The following is a 13,473-nucleotide window of genomic DNA, read 5'->3' on the forward strand; positions in this document are numbered from 1 at the left end:
ACAATTTAGCAGGTATTTTACCGTCGACGAAATTTTACGGTTTCTGTAGCTTACTGAGCATAGGTACAGAAATAATTGTATTTTAATTTGTTCATTTAGGATTTTCAGAGCTACTGTAAAAGAGGGAAAATATTCCTCACGTCATACTACTGTTATATTAACGAAGAATACCGCAGAACTCGCGAAAACGTCACCTATAATCCAAGAGGAACGCTACAAAAATTCACAATATAGGCCTGTCACCAGTCGTAGAGAGTAGAGCAACCAAATACAAAATTATTTCGTGTCGTCTCAAAACTCACGAGTTTCAAAACTCACGAGTCTCAAAACTCACGAATTCCAGGAAGAGGATTAGTGAGAACAAGTTTCTCTACCTGGGCCAGTCTCAAAACTCACGAATTCCTGGAAGAGGATTAGAAAGAGTTTCTCTACCTGCGCCAGTCTGAAAACTCACGAGCAGGGCCACTCCTTTGAATGCTTAAATGTCCACCCTATTAGTGATGGGTTAATCGAATACTTTTAATAATCAAATAACTTCCATCCGATTATTTAAATAATCGAATCAATAATCAAGTAAAATAATCGAATGAGTTTCAAATATCATTCAGTTATATCGCGCGGAATAATAGGATGCGACACGGATAATTTTTCGGTTTAAATGTGTCTGGTAGATAACCGACTAAAGTAAGCGAATAGATGAACGCTTACGAAAATTAGAAATACGCCTTTTTCCAGATGAATCTCCAAATGTTGAAACTAAATGAGTGAATTAACTGGCCTGACATGTAATATCTCTAAATAAAATTCCTTATTCAAGTAAATGCCGCCTTCTGGCCACATTATGGAGCTGACAGTTTCTTTTAACTAGCAGCGGGAAATATACCTACTTTAATTTTATGTCGTCCAGCTGCATACATAAATGGTTAGCATTCTGGCCTTTGGTCCAAGGGGTCTCGAGTTCGGTTTCCGGTCGGATGGGAGATTTTAACTTTCATTAGTTAATTCTTGTGGCTCGGGGACAGGGTGTTCGTGCCGTCTTCAGCATTAGACTTCATCTTCGGTAGGGCTTCATCCTCACAGACGTGCAGGTCACCTATACGGCGTCAACTCTAAAGACCTGCACCAGACCACCCCGGAGGTCACACCTCACTATTATAAATTTATGTGAAAGGTAAGAAATTCATCATATTAACTTTAAGACAACAGCAAAATATTATTAAAATAATGATAATAATACACCTCGGTCTCTTTCATTCACTAACCATTATTTCCCCCCCGTGTGTTGGGGTGGCAGAATAACATTCACAGTATCCCCTGCCTGTCGTAAGGAGCAACTAAAATGGGCCACCAGGGGCTCTTAAATTATTTAAGAAAAGACTAGATAAACTACTGATAGGCAATCTGCTACCTGGGTGACTGTCCTAAGTCGGTGGAAAATCATCGGTTGAAGGGAAGCGTGAGTCACCGCGCACCTCATCCCTTCTACAGTTATCGCAAGCACCTGTTGTCAGAATTCGTGAATTTTGAGAATCATTAGGATGTTTACTTTAGCTACCAGTTTGTGGTCGTGAGTTTTGATAGTATTTGTTACTAATTATAGCCCGTGAGTTTTGAGACTCGTGAGTTTTGAGACGTAACCAATTATTTTACTTCGCGCTTGGGTCTTTGTTCATGCCGGGCAACCGAAATGTATTTCCGCGTGCATCGTAAAACATACTCTACACGTGCCATTAATGGATCGCTTTCAAAAACTTCATACATGCCGAAAGCCAAACATTTTATTACAGCTGATTTCATAAAATGGCTCTTTTTATTAGAGGTGGTTATACTGGGTTTTTTTTTTCTTGTAGCTTCTGACGTGTGGCGCTGAACCCTTCGAGTGTTAACTTTATTACAACTAACATGTACCCAAGCTAGCTGCTCCGCCGGCGTAAGCTGCTGTTAATCTCGAGCGAAGCCAACAGCTATCACCCCGCCTCCCCAAGAGAAGGAAGCTTAATGCCTGTTGCTCACGGTAAAATTTTCTGTCAAATTTATTGTAAATTTAATTTTATAAAATTTCTGTTGCTCACGGTCAAATTCAAGTTTTATAAAACCTTTGATGAAACTTTTCATAAAATAGGACATGTTCTATTCCGTAAAATTAATTTTACGAAACGAACCAATCAGCGAAGCTGACATCACGGTGATGCTGGCGCTACGTCGTGAGAATATTCCGAAGCTCGATTGTAAACAAACACTTCTTTCTAAAATGGCAGGATCCGGGTGGACTAAAGAAGCTGTTAGTGTTTTACTGACGAATACCAGAAATATCCTTGTCTGTACGAAGTTAAAACGCCACTTTACCACAACAGAAATGCAAGAAGAGAGGCAAAAAACACAATCGCCGAATTCCTATATGAATACTGGTCTTCTAACCTCAACTAATTTTCGACCAAGGACCTTCTTCTCTTCTTTTGATCCAATCCCGGGTCCAGTATTTCCTGGCATATCTTTTCTTCCTTTTTACCACTGTACAACATATAATTGCAGCTAAAGCAGCAAGTTTTGCTTTGTTTGTTGGAGCCATACTCTCAAAAACATTGTAAATTGAACAGCTGATTCTTGGGTTAAAAGTTTATCGATAGATGGCAGCACATACTCATCTTAGTTCAGAAGTAAGTTCATAGATGGCCATCCTGATGTTTCCACGGATTTTATAAAATAATTTTACCGTGAGCAACACAACTTGTTTTCACAAAATTTTTATAAAATTAATTGTACAGCTAATTTTACGAAACATTTTACCGTGAGCAATAGGCCTAAAGCTCATGCTACAACCAAGCGATTTGAATTTCGCTGGGGTAGCTCTCTTTCGCGCTGGTAAAGAAACTCAGGTCGCTGGAGAGACGTAGACTGCGGTAGAGCAACGTATGGAGACATCTGTACTTTTCTTGACTTAACTGTTTGCGGTCTTTTAATTTGATAAAGAAAAGTTCTAAGGAATGATAAGAAAATGCAAATACAAAATTCTTATCCCCAGCAGCGCTGAGGTAGCTGGAGTCCAGTGCACGCCACTGGATCCACGTAAGAACTGGCCAGGAATTGAACCCGGGGCTCTTGGGTTAAGAGGCAGGCTTGCCATCCCTAGACGTGGGACTGGCTTTTTGAAGCCCGAACTATAAGCAATAACTTTAACGATTCATGAACCTCAAATTACGTCAACTTGGCTTCTTAGTCACTGGTGCGAAACGAGGCTGCCGTGGTTCAAATTCGAGCCAATTCATGTGGAAAATTGGGAATTTAAATCCAAGTCCTCCATGTTCTCATTCCACAAAAAATGGAGGTCCTGGAGCGAATAATCATATGATAAAAATATAACTCAAAAAGTCTATGTTGTTTTCTTAGATCTTATTCCTGGCCTTTCTCCTCATTCATTTGGGTCGGCATACTTGTCGTGGATTTGGTCCAGTTTTACGGCGGAACACCCTTCCTGAGGCCAACCCAGTTCAGAGGGATACATATCGAGTGGTCGCTGGTAGTGAGATTCGCTGTATGTAAATGAAGAGTGTGGCTTTCTTACATATTATGACTAGGCCTGGGATTTTAGGCTCCAAAAAAGTTAGTTTTAGGCGCCTAAAATAGGCATTTAAAAGAGAAAATAGGCACTTAAAATATGTTTTTAAAATGTTTGGATAGGCAGGAAATAGAATTTAAAACATAACAATATACACTTAAACTGTAACGTGATACTTTTTTACTTTAACAAACGTGGTATCACTATGAATATTGAATTTTCACGACCGCATTGTAATCGAAACCGACTTTCAACCTATTAGGTCGTGTTACATACATTAAGTACGTATTGAAGAGATGTTAAGTACAGAACAAAAATGGTCAACCAGACACCAGTGGGATCCGAACCCAAAACCTCCCGATTTTGCGTCGGTTGCTCTACCAATTGAGCTATGGTGGCCTAGACCATCTTTGTTCTGTTGGAAAGGATCTGAGCTACAGGTCTGGTAATTACATCTCTTCAATATATACTAAATGTACGTAACATGACCTAATAGGTTGAAAGTTGGTTTCGATTACAATGCGGTTGTGAAAATTCAATATTCATTGACTTGGCCCTCAACGGGCAACTTAAACGCACTCTACACTGTGATGGTAGTAGTACCAGACCCTCTGCTGTTCTGCTCGTTCCAGGGATGTCCATTGTGTGATTGTAAAAATTACAGTTGAATTTTATTTTAAATGTAGAAAATAGGCATTTTTAGGCACTAAAATAGTAAAATAGGCTCTAAAGGTCCAAATAGGCTTTTTTTTTTTGCTAGGGGCTTTACGTCGCACCGACACAGATAGGTCTTATGGCGACGATGGGATAGGAAAGGCCTAGGAGTTGGAAGGAAGCGGCCGTGGCCTTAATTAAGGTACAGCCCCAGCATTTGCCTGGTGTGAAAATGGGAAACCACGGAAAACCATTTTCAGGGCTGCCGATAGTGGGATTCGAACCTACTATCTCCCGGATGCAATCTCACAGCCGAGCGCCTCTACGCGCACGGCCAACTCGCCCGGTAATAGGCATTTTAGGGCACTATAAAACTCTATTAATGTAAGGGATTTTTCATGAAACGTCAACATATTTTAAAAAATCATGTTATTTCGTAAGGAAAGAAATAGAAATTTGCCTTAAAATCCCAGGTCTAATTATGACATAAATATTAACTGGTAACCTTTCTCCCCAATTAATTAATTTTATTTATTTATTTATTTATTTATTTATTTATTTATTTATTTATTTATTTATTTATTTATTTATTTATTTATTTATTTATTTATTTATTTATTTATTTTGCTTTACGTCGCACAGGCACTCATAGGTCTTACGACGACGATGGGATAGAAAAGGGCTAGGAGCGGGAAGGAAGCGACCGTTGCCTTAATCAAGGTAAAACCCCAGTATTTCCATGTTGTGAAAATGGGAACCCACGGAAAACCATCTTCAGTGCTGCCGACAGTGGAGTTCAATCCGCGATCTCTCGAATGCAAACTCACAGCTGCACGCTACCACTTGAAAGTTTTCGGAAACACTTGGATGGGAAAGAGCTAAGACTGGGGAGTTAGCAGCCGTGGCTTTTAGAAAGAAACAGCTTTTGCATTTGCTTGGTGTAAAAATGGGAAACCACTAAAAATCATATTCAGGGTTTCTGATAGAAGGATTCGAACACACTATCTCCCGAATGCAAGCATATTGTTATATGACCCGCACCTCACATCTAACTCAAGTGGACCGCATATTATTTAATTGTATTCCCTTTTGCTAAATTCTTCATCTGAGTTGAAAGTTATACAATACTGTCACGTAGTCTATATAACAAAGAAATGTATGTTCTTCTTCTTCTTCTTCTTCTTCTTCCATATCCCCTGTGGGTGGGTTCGGTAGAATAACACCCACGGTATCCCCTGCCTGTCGTAAGAGGCGACTAAAAGGGGCCCCAGGGGCTCTGGACTTTGGAGCGTGGTTTGGCGACCACGGGGCCCTTAGCTGAGTCCTGGCATTGCTTCCACTTACTTGTGACAGGCTCCTCAATCTATCCTATCCGACCTCCCTTGGTCAACTCTTGTTTTTTTCCGACCCCGATGCTATTAGGTTTGCGAGGGCTAGGGAGTCTTGCATTTTCACGCCCTTCGTGGCCCTTGTCTTCCTTTAACCGATATCTTTATTTTTCGAAGTGTCGGATCCCTTCCATTTTTTCCCTCTGATTAGTGTTATATAGAGGATGGTTGCCTAGTTGCACTTCCTCTTAAAACAATAATCACCACCACCACCACCACCACCACCACCACCGCCGCCGCCGCCGCCGCTTTATTGCGAATGGGGGAAGGGAAGAAATGATTTTGCCAAGCTGACTACTTAGAGCTACGTACGATCCTGTCACTCGGACACCCTTTCGACGGAGTGTCTCACTAAATCATATATGTATCCCTGTCCGGCTCCATGGCCACAGGGGTCCATTGTTCGATTCCCGGCAGGGTCAGGAATTTTACCATACTTGGTTCATTGCGCTGCCACGGGGAATATGTGTATGTGTCGTCTTCATCAACATTTCATTTTCATCACGACGCGCTGATCGCTTACGGGCGTCAAATCAAAAAGACCTGTATCTGGCGAGCCAAACGTGTCCTCGGACATCCCGGCACTAAAAGCCAGACGCCATTTCAGTTCATTTCATTTGTATCCCTGAAATCAGTTCCCAGCGGTTGTCCGAGATGAAGTTTTAGTAGGTGTGGTGAGTTTTGGCGTTTCAAAAATCAGAAATATTGTAACGTTTGTGATTTAGTGTTTGATAGCGTTTTGAGGGGGGGGGGGGGAATTTAATGTTATTAAGTAGATAATGTATTTTATAATATGAATATGAGTTTAAAATTATATTTGCGTAGAGCTAAAATAAAAATAAAAATGCATCAAGTAAAATAAAATAAGCTAAAGCATAACATAGAAAAAAAAGAACAAGTATTGTGATGAAAAAAAGAGAAAAAAAGAAAGGAAATATAGACTACAGAGTGAACGTAGTACCGAGTAAATAGCCGCGCGGTTTCGGTCACTTAGCTGTCAGCTTTCATTCGCGAGACAGTGGGTTCCAACTGCACTGTCGGCAGCCCTGAAGGTCGATTTCCGTGGTTTCCTATTTTCACACCAAGCAAATGCTGTGGCTGTACCTTGATTGAGGCCACGGTCGCTTTCTTTCCACTCACATCCCATCGTCGCCGTAAGATCTATCTGTGTCTGTGCGACGAAAAGCAAATTGTTGTCTACTGAAAGGGGGTCGCGGAGATATACGTGGTCAGGATGTTGTTGTCAGTCCCGAGATTTGAACTTTTCACCCTTGGCTGAGTTGAGGCGTTTCGTAATCATCTTGAAAATATGTGATACACTATCTGAGGAGATTGAAACCAAGTAAAAGAATTATGGCTGGAATAATTTCGCTTCGTCTCCATTGGAGGGCATTGACCTTTTGAGGGATTATTTTTTAAGAGGTGGATGGCCCACTGGCTGTGGAGTCACTTCTCGTCATGATTTATGTCTCAATAACATTGAGTTATATGTTTTGGTTCTCGGCGCCCGCCCTGCTGAGCACGATGGACGAAAAAGATACAGCTTTATCCTCTAAGTCATCAGTCTTCATGGTCACACGCTTTAAAATTTAAGAAACGTCTCGTAAGGCTGACTGGACTTCATGAAATATGCCGTATAACGGAAGTGCTTTGTATTTGTTCACGGTATAGTTCTTGCAGCAACAAAGAACACGTTCTTCGTCAGGCTTCAGCAGAGGTTGCTTCGCTGCGGAATCCTACATTGTATTTAGAATTCTAGATTACGTACTCTACACGTTGTGAGTAAGATTATATTAAATTGCATTGTTCTTAAAGTTATCCAGAAAAGCGACGGGAAAATCACCATACGTCTTTTCTCATGTGAAGACTGGGTTAGGAAATTATAACGGCAGCTCCTCTTGCCTACTATCAGTCACAATGAACTTGGGGAGTTTTCATTACGATGGCAGGCCCACTTCCTACTGCCAATCAGTCGAGTTGGGCAGTTTGATGGCAGACAATCACTCTCCACCTGCCTTTTTACATCCTTAGAAAGGCTGTCGTTGTGGTTTTCCCAACTGAAATAATCATAGGTCATTACAATGAAGTCAGTAGGAATGTCACGATTACAAGCAATATTATTATATGAAATAATCAAACAGAAAATCGCACATTTTCTCATTTGTAATGAACAGTGCTATGCTGCCGATCTAACAATCCAAAGTTCCTGACCTGGAATGACCAGGCTGCAGACGGCCGTGAACACTCCTCTGCCATTATTCCTTTCAGAGCGCACACTACTTATTCCAATCAGCGCCTCAGAGTAGGGATCAAATGCGTGGACTACTATGATAAACCTGTGCGTTACGTACCAGTAGTATCAGACAATCGATGAACCAGAGGAATGTCATGCTAAAGAACAAAGTTATCTAACTCCACATCCCTCTGTGGGTGGGGGCAGTAGAATAACATCCAGGGTATTCCCTGCCTGTCGTAAGAGGCTCTCAACTTGGGAGCGTGGGTTGGCGGCCACGGGGCACTGAGTTGAGTCCTGGCACTGCTCCCACCTACTTGTACCAGGCTCCTCACTTTCATCTATCCTATCCCATCTCTCTTGGTCAACTCTCGTTCTTTTCCGACCCCGACGGTATTCAGGGAGTCTTCCACTTTCACGCCCTTCGTGGCCCTTGTCTTTCTTTCGCTGACATTTTCATTTTGCGCAGTGTCGGATGCCTTCCATTTTTCTCTCTGATAATCACCACCACCACATTAACACGTAGCATTTCTCATCTAATGGTTGGCGTCAAGAAAAACATCCAGCCGTAAAAGTCTGCTACAAACCCTGACCCGCAGTAAAAACCGGATAAAGTGGAGAGTAATAAAAACGAGCCCAGTGGTATCACTGATCGTTTCTCACCAAGGCAGTCCGGGTTTGATTCCCGGCCAATACGTGTGGGATTTACGAAATTAAATGTCACGTCCTATGGGTCGGATTCTACATAAAAATGGAGGTCCTGTGGCTTATGATCACAAAAGTAAAAGTCGCGTAAAACTCTAAGCGTATTTACTTTTAATAGAAAAACATTAAAACAACGGCAAAGTGTTTATGTACCTTTTAATACCACGCTTGACCAGACTGGCCGCGGGAAATGATTTTCATTGTTACGGCAGTGGCGGCAGTACATGCTCGGCATCTTTGGAGAAAATTCTCTTGAACACGCCTCAGTACCTCTTTGTTTTGACTGATGTCCTGAGCAGCTTCCAAGACACATTCCCGGAACTCTTGCAGTGTTTCCACTTCTCTGCGATAAACCTTAGATTTCATGTACCCCGAAAAGAAGTAACCTAAGGGGTTTTCATCGGGACTTCTTGTCACTCATTCCATCGCTGCGGATAGGCGGCGTCCAGGTGACGGCGCACTGCGTTGCTAAAGTGCGGGGTTGCTCGGTAATGTTGCAACCACAGATGCCGTCGCGTATGGAGTGGAACATCATCTAGTAGTAGTAGTAGTAGTAGTAGTAGTAGTAGTAGTATGTCTTCTAGAAACTGTAGATAAGATACGCTAGCCATTCTATGAGGTAATATCACAGATCTTCTGATAATGCTCCCCAAAATCCCTGTGCAAACATTAATGAGAAAACCGAACCTGGTGGTGGGAACGTCTCATAGCAGGGGCTTGCTCTCCGACTACACATGCGTGTTGTCAAAACTGAAGCTGCAATTCCTCGTAAACGAGACCTCATTTGTGAACATGAAGTCTTCGGGTTGAGGATGGACCTATTCACAGAAGGCTACCTGCGGTGCATAATTTCTTTCCAATAGTGCTGAACACACTGCAAATGATACAGATGTTGCCGGTCTTCCCGTTATGTTCGTAGGACGGTCCACTCCTACCACTGCCGCAATTTGGCGAGTATTACTGCTGGGGGTCCTCTGCAGTAAATTCTAATATGCGGTCCTCTGTACGAAGATCAGGCCTAGACCCACCAGCTTTACGCATGGGCATGACGTTTCCAATGTCAGCTATTCTCTGTAGGGCCTATACCTGCTACAACACTCCTCACTAGAAGACACAAATCATTGATTGATTAACATTTTTTAGCATCTGGCTTTTAGTGCCAGGAGTGTCTGAGGATGTATGCTGTGTGAGGGTGTTGCCTGTGAGTGTAACTGCACGGGCTAGAAATTGGAGGAAGGTACCATCAAGGCATTTTTCTGACGATGAAAATGGGAAACCACAAGAAACGATTTTCGAGGATGGCCAACGGGGTATTCGAACCCAGCAACCTACCGAAGTAGCTGTAACTAGTCGTGCTGCAATGCACTGACCTAACCTGCTTGGTACCTTCTCCCAGGCATGGAAATGCAGCTCCATATAAGGACATATTTTAGTAAACGACGTAAACGCATCACCAGATTTCGTGTTGTAAGACAACGAGTTTCCCCCAGAAGTGTTACATAAAGTAGGGGCAGCAGCTGCTTATAGGACGTGTTGAAATGGCATTATTACCGAGCTCGATAGCTGCAGTCGCTTAAGTGCGGCCAGTATCCAGTATTCGGGAGATAGTAGGTTCGAACCCCACTGTCGGCAGCCCTGAAAATGGTTTTCTGTGGTTTCCCATTTTCACACCAGGCAAATGCTGGGGCTGTACCTTAATTAAGGCCACGGCCGCTTCCTTCCCACTCCTAGCCCTTCCCTGTCCCATTGTCGCCATAAGACCTATCTGTATCGGTGCGACGTAAAGCAACTAGCAAAAAAAAAAAAAAATGACATTACACTCCGTACTGGTACTTCACAGGAAAGTTCTTGAAAAGCAACTGAAGAAGATGCGGCTCTGTCATATCTGTTTCCCGAAAATCCAAGGACTGCTCCTGATGATCCCCAACAGCTGTACTTACAGATCAGTTAACTGTAAAACAAATAATCCTTGTTAAAATGTAACCGAACTTGTGTTATTCTAGTATTCAGCAGAAGATTACCTGGTTGTACATTTCCCTCAAATTTTTATGATTTTGTCCTTGAAATATTTCTTGAGTTATGCCTATTTATGACCCATCTATGGTTTCTTTGGGGAATGCATACCTCGGGTTATGGCATTCCAAATTTTAAATTACACTGACATATTTCAACGAGTTCTTGAATATTGTGTGTGTTTTTTAAACTTGCGTAAGAAATGTACTCATTCATTATTATTTATGAGCCTTTCATGCAATCGTTCGAATTGTTCTCCGTAAAGAGCTGTGTATTTCCTGATGACTAATTAAGTGTGCATTAATGTTGTGCACAGTTTGTGGTTTAGTTGTTGAACAGAACAAAGACATTTTCATTCCCTACCCCGTAAGCAGTGTTCTCAAGTTTTGCCCATTTTTCTAACTTTTTCTGGTTCTGATTTAGCTTGCCTTATCTTGGGTGATGACAAAGCTTATCAAATGACAATTTGTTTGTCAACGCCGGTCGCATCCGGCACGGTTACAGATTATGCGGTCGCTAGTAGCACGGGTCGCATGCGGCACGGTCGCATCTGGCACGCCACCACCGAGAACACAGAGGTGGACTGTGAACGCTACCTCTACCGGCAGTGTTCTCAACAGCGTCAGTAGCTGCGATTGGGAATTAGAAGTGGTGGGGGCAAAAAATCCGGCCCCATGGTGTAGGGGTAGCTTGCCTGCCTTTTACCCAGAGGCCTCGGGTTCGATTCCCGGCCAGGTCAGGGATTTTTACTTGGACTGAGGGGTGGTCCACTCAGCCTACGTGATTAAAATTGAGGAGCCATCTGACGGTGAGATAGCGGCCCCGGTCTAGAAAGCCAAGAATAACGACCGAGAGGATTCGTCGTGCTGACCACAGGACTCCTCGTAATTTGCAGGCCTTCGGGCTGATCAGTGGTCGCTTGGTAGGCCAAGGCCCTTCAAGGGCTGTAGTACCATGGGGTTTGGTTTGGTTTGATTTGGTTTCGGGGGCAAAAAATATACAGCCAACAAAAAGTACCCGAGAGGGGAGCGGGATATATAACAACTGAAAAAAAAAAACAAAAAAAAACACTACAAAATGGTAAGCCTTTTGATGCTCTCTCAGCGAATTTCGACAGAGGTAAAGGTTGACAGTTTACCAAGTGCGGTAGACTATATATAGATAGATAGATATTTTTTTCAGATTTCGATTCAATACTATGTAGTAAAACTTTCACCAAAGGAACCATTAAACAGAAGTACGACGTGATTATACAGTTAAAAGTAATTTAGTATTTGACTGCACACAAAGAAACTAACAGACATTAAGAGACTGCATTGAGTGACGAATGCGCGCCGCAAACGGGTGTCCATGACCTTCGCAAAAAAAGCATACATCTGATACCCTTCCTCACAACACATGCAAAGTCTCCCCCCACTTGCCGTGGCGCTTTACAAATCGGTTAACCGCGACGAACGAAGAAAATAAAGGAACGAGTTATCTGATAAGACAACAGGGCTTGTACAAATTTCTTTTTTTTTTTTAATGATTCCTAGTTTCAGCCGGCTAAAATGGAATAACAATGTAATGTTTTTTCCACAAAGGGGGGGGGGGGATAGTGCCCCCCCCCCCTCCTTGTCCACTCTTAATCGCCGCTACTGAACAGAGAAATAACAAGAGAAACAAAGTACAGTATTAGGCCTATATTCGTTGCTTCTTCTTCTTTTACTACTGCTTCTCCCACACCTGTAGGGTCGCGGGTACGAACTGTGTCGCACATGTTGATTTGGCCCTGTTTTACGACCGGATGCCCTTCCTGACACCAACCCAATATGGAGGGATGTCATCACCATTGCGTGTTGGTTGATAGTGTAATGTGTGGTGTGAATATGAAGAGGAAAGTTTTGGGACAAACACAAACACCCAGTCCCCGGGCCAGAAGAATTAATCACAGGCAATTCAAATCCCCGACCCTGCCTGGAATCGAACCCGGCACCTGCTGAACCGAAGGCCAGTACGCTGACCATTTCATCTGTATTCACTTATGTTGTTTTTGAATTTATTTGCAGTCGTTGTCACAGAGGAACATTCATCTTACCGCATTAGGCTTGTTGCTTGAAGGCTAACATCTGTTACGCAGGTTCTTCTTCATTGCATATTTTAGAATGATCGTTTTTGAAAAAAGGAACTGTTCACAAATGTTCATAGAACCGAACATAACTGCGATTCTGCAGCAAATGAATTGAGAAGTGAGTATTTAGAGGGGTTAATATTTTTTTAAATATTATATTCAAAACTGTGTTTTACACAAAGGTGTCTCATCTTGCGAGTGAACAATCTCCAGTTTTAAATCTAGTCTTATTTTCACTGTATGTATTTTAGAACACGGTAAACATTTCACGTTCTCATTATGACTACAAACAAAATATTTACCCTCCCATTCCGCCCTAAATGCGTGTTTTTGTGGATTTGATCTTTCAGATAATGAATGCAATCTCTACACAGCACCCAAGACATTCGGACAGCACTGAAATAAAGTAAATAAAGCTTCACTAACAGTGCCTTTTCTGGTAACGTCAACACGCCGCGGTTGCAGGCGCATCTGACCTCTGACTCCCTCTCTCACGACATTTCTTTTTATGCCGCATGCGGGTCTCATGCGTCATCACTGACGTGCCATCTGTTGGCCGGTTTGTGCACTCGTTGTTGGTGTCAGGAAAACCCCATGTCATGTCAAGCATGTGTAGCCATTCGTACCTGACGTGTTGCTGTCCAGCGCCACCTATTAGTCATTTTTGTAATTTATTTTGGTGTCAATAAAACCACGTGTCATGTCCATCATGTGCGTCAATTATTACCTCTCTACCTCCAATATTCAGTGAAATATTGCCTCGTCAAATGTTAAGAGACTTTCGGGTCACCGTGTATATACCGAATGGTCGGAA

The sequence above is a fragment of the Anabrus simplex genome, chromosome 1 (genome assembly GCF_040414725.1).
Source record: "Anabrus simplex isolate iqAnaSimp1 chromosome 1, ASM4041472v1, whole genome shotgun sequence".
Lineage (NCBI taxonomy): Eukaryota > Metazoa > Arthropoda > Insecta > Orthoptera > Tettigoniidae > Anabrus > Anabrus simplex.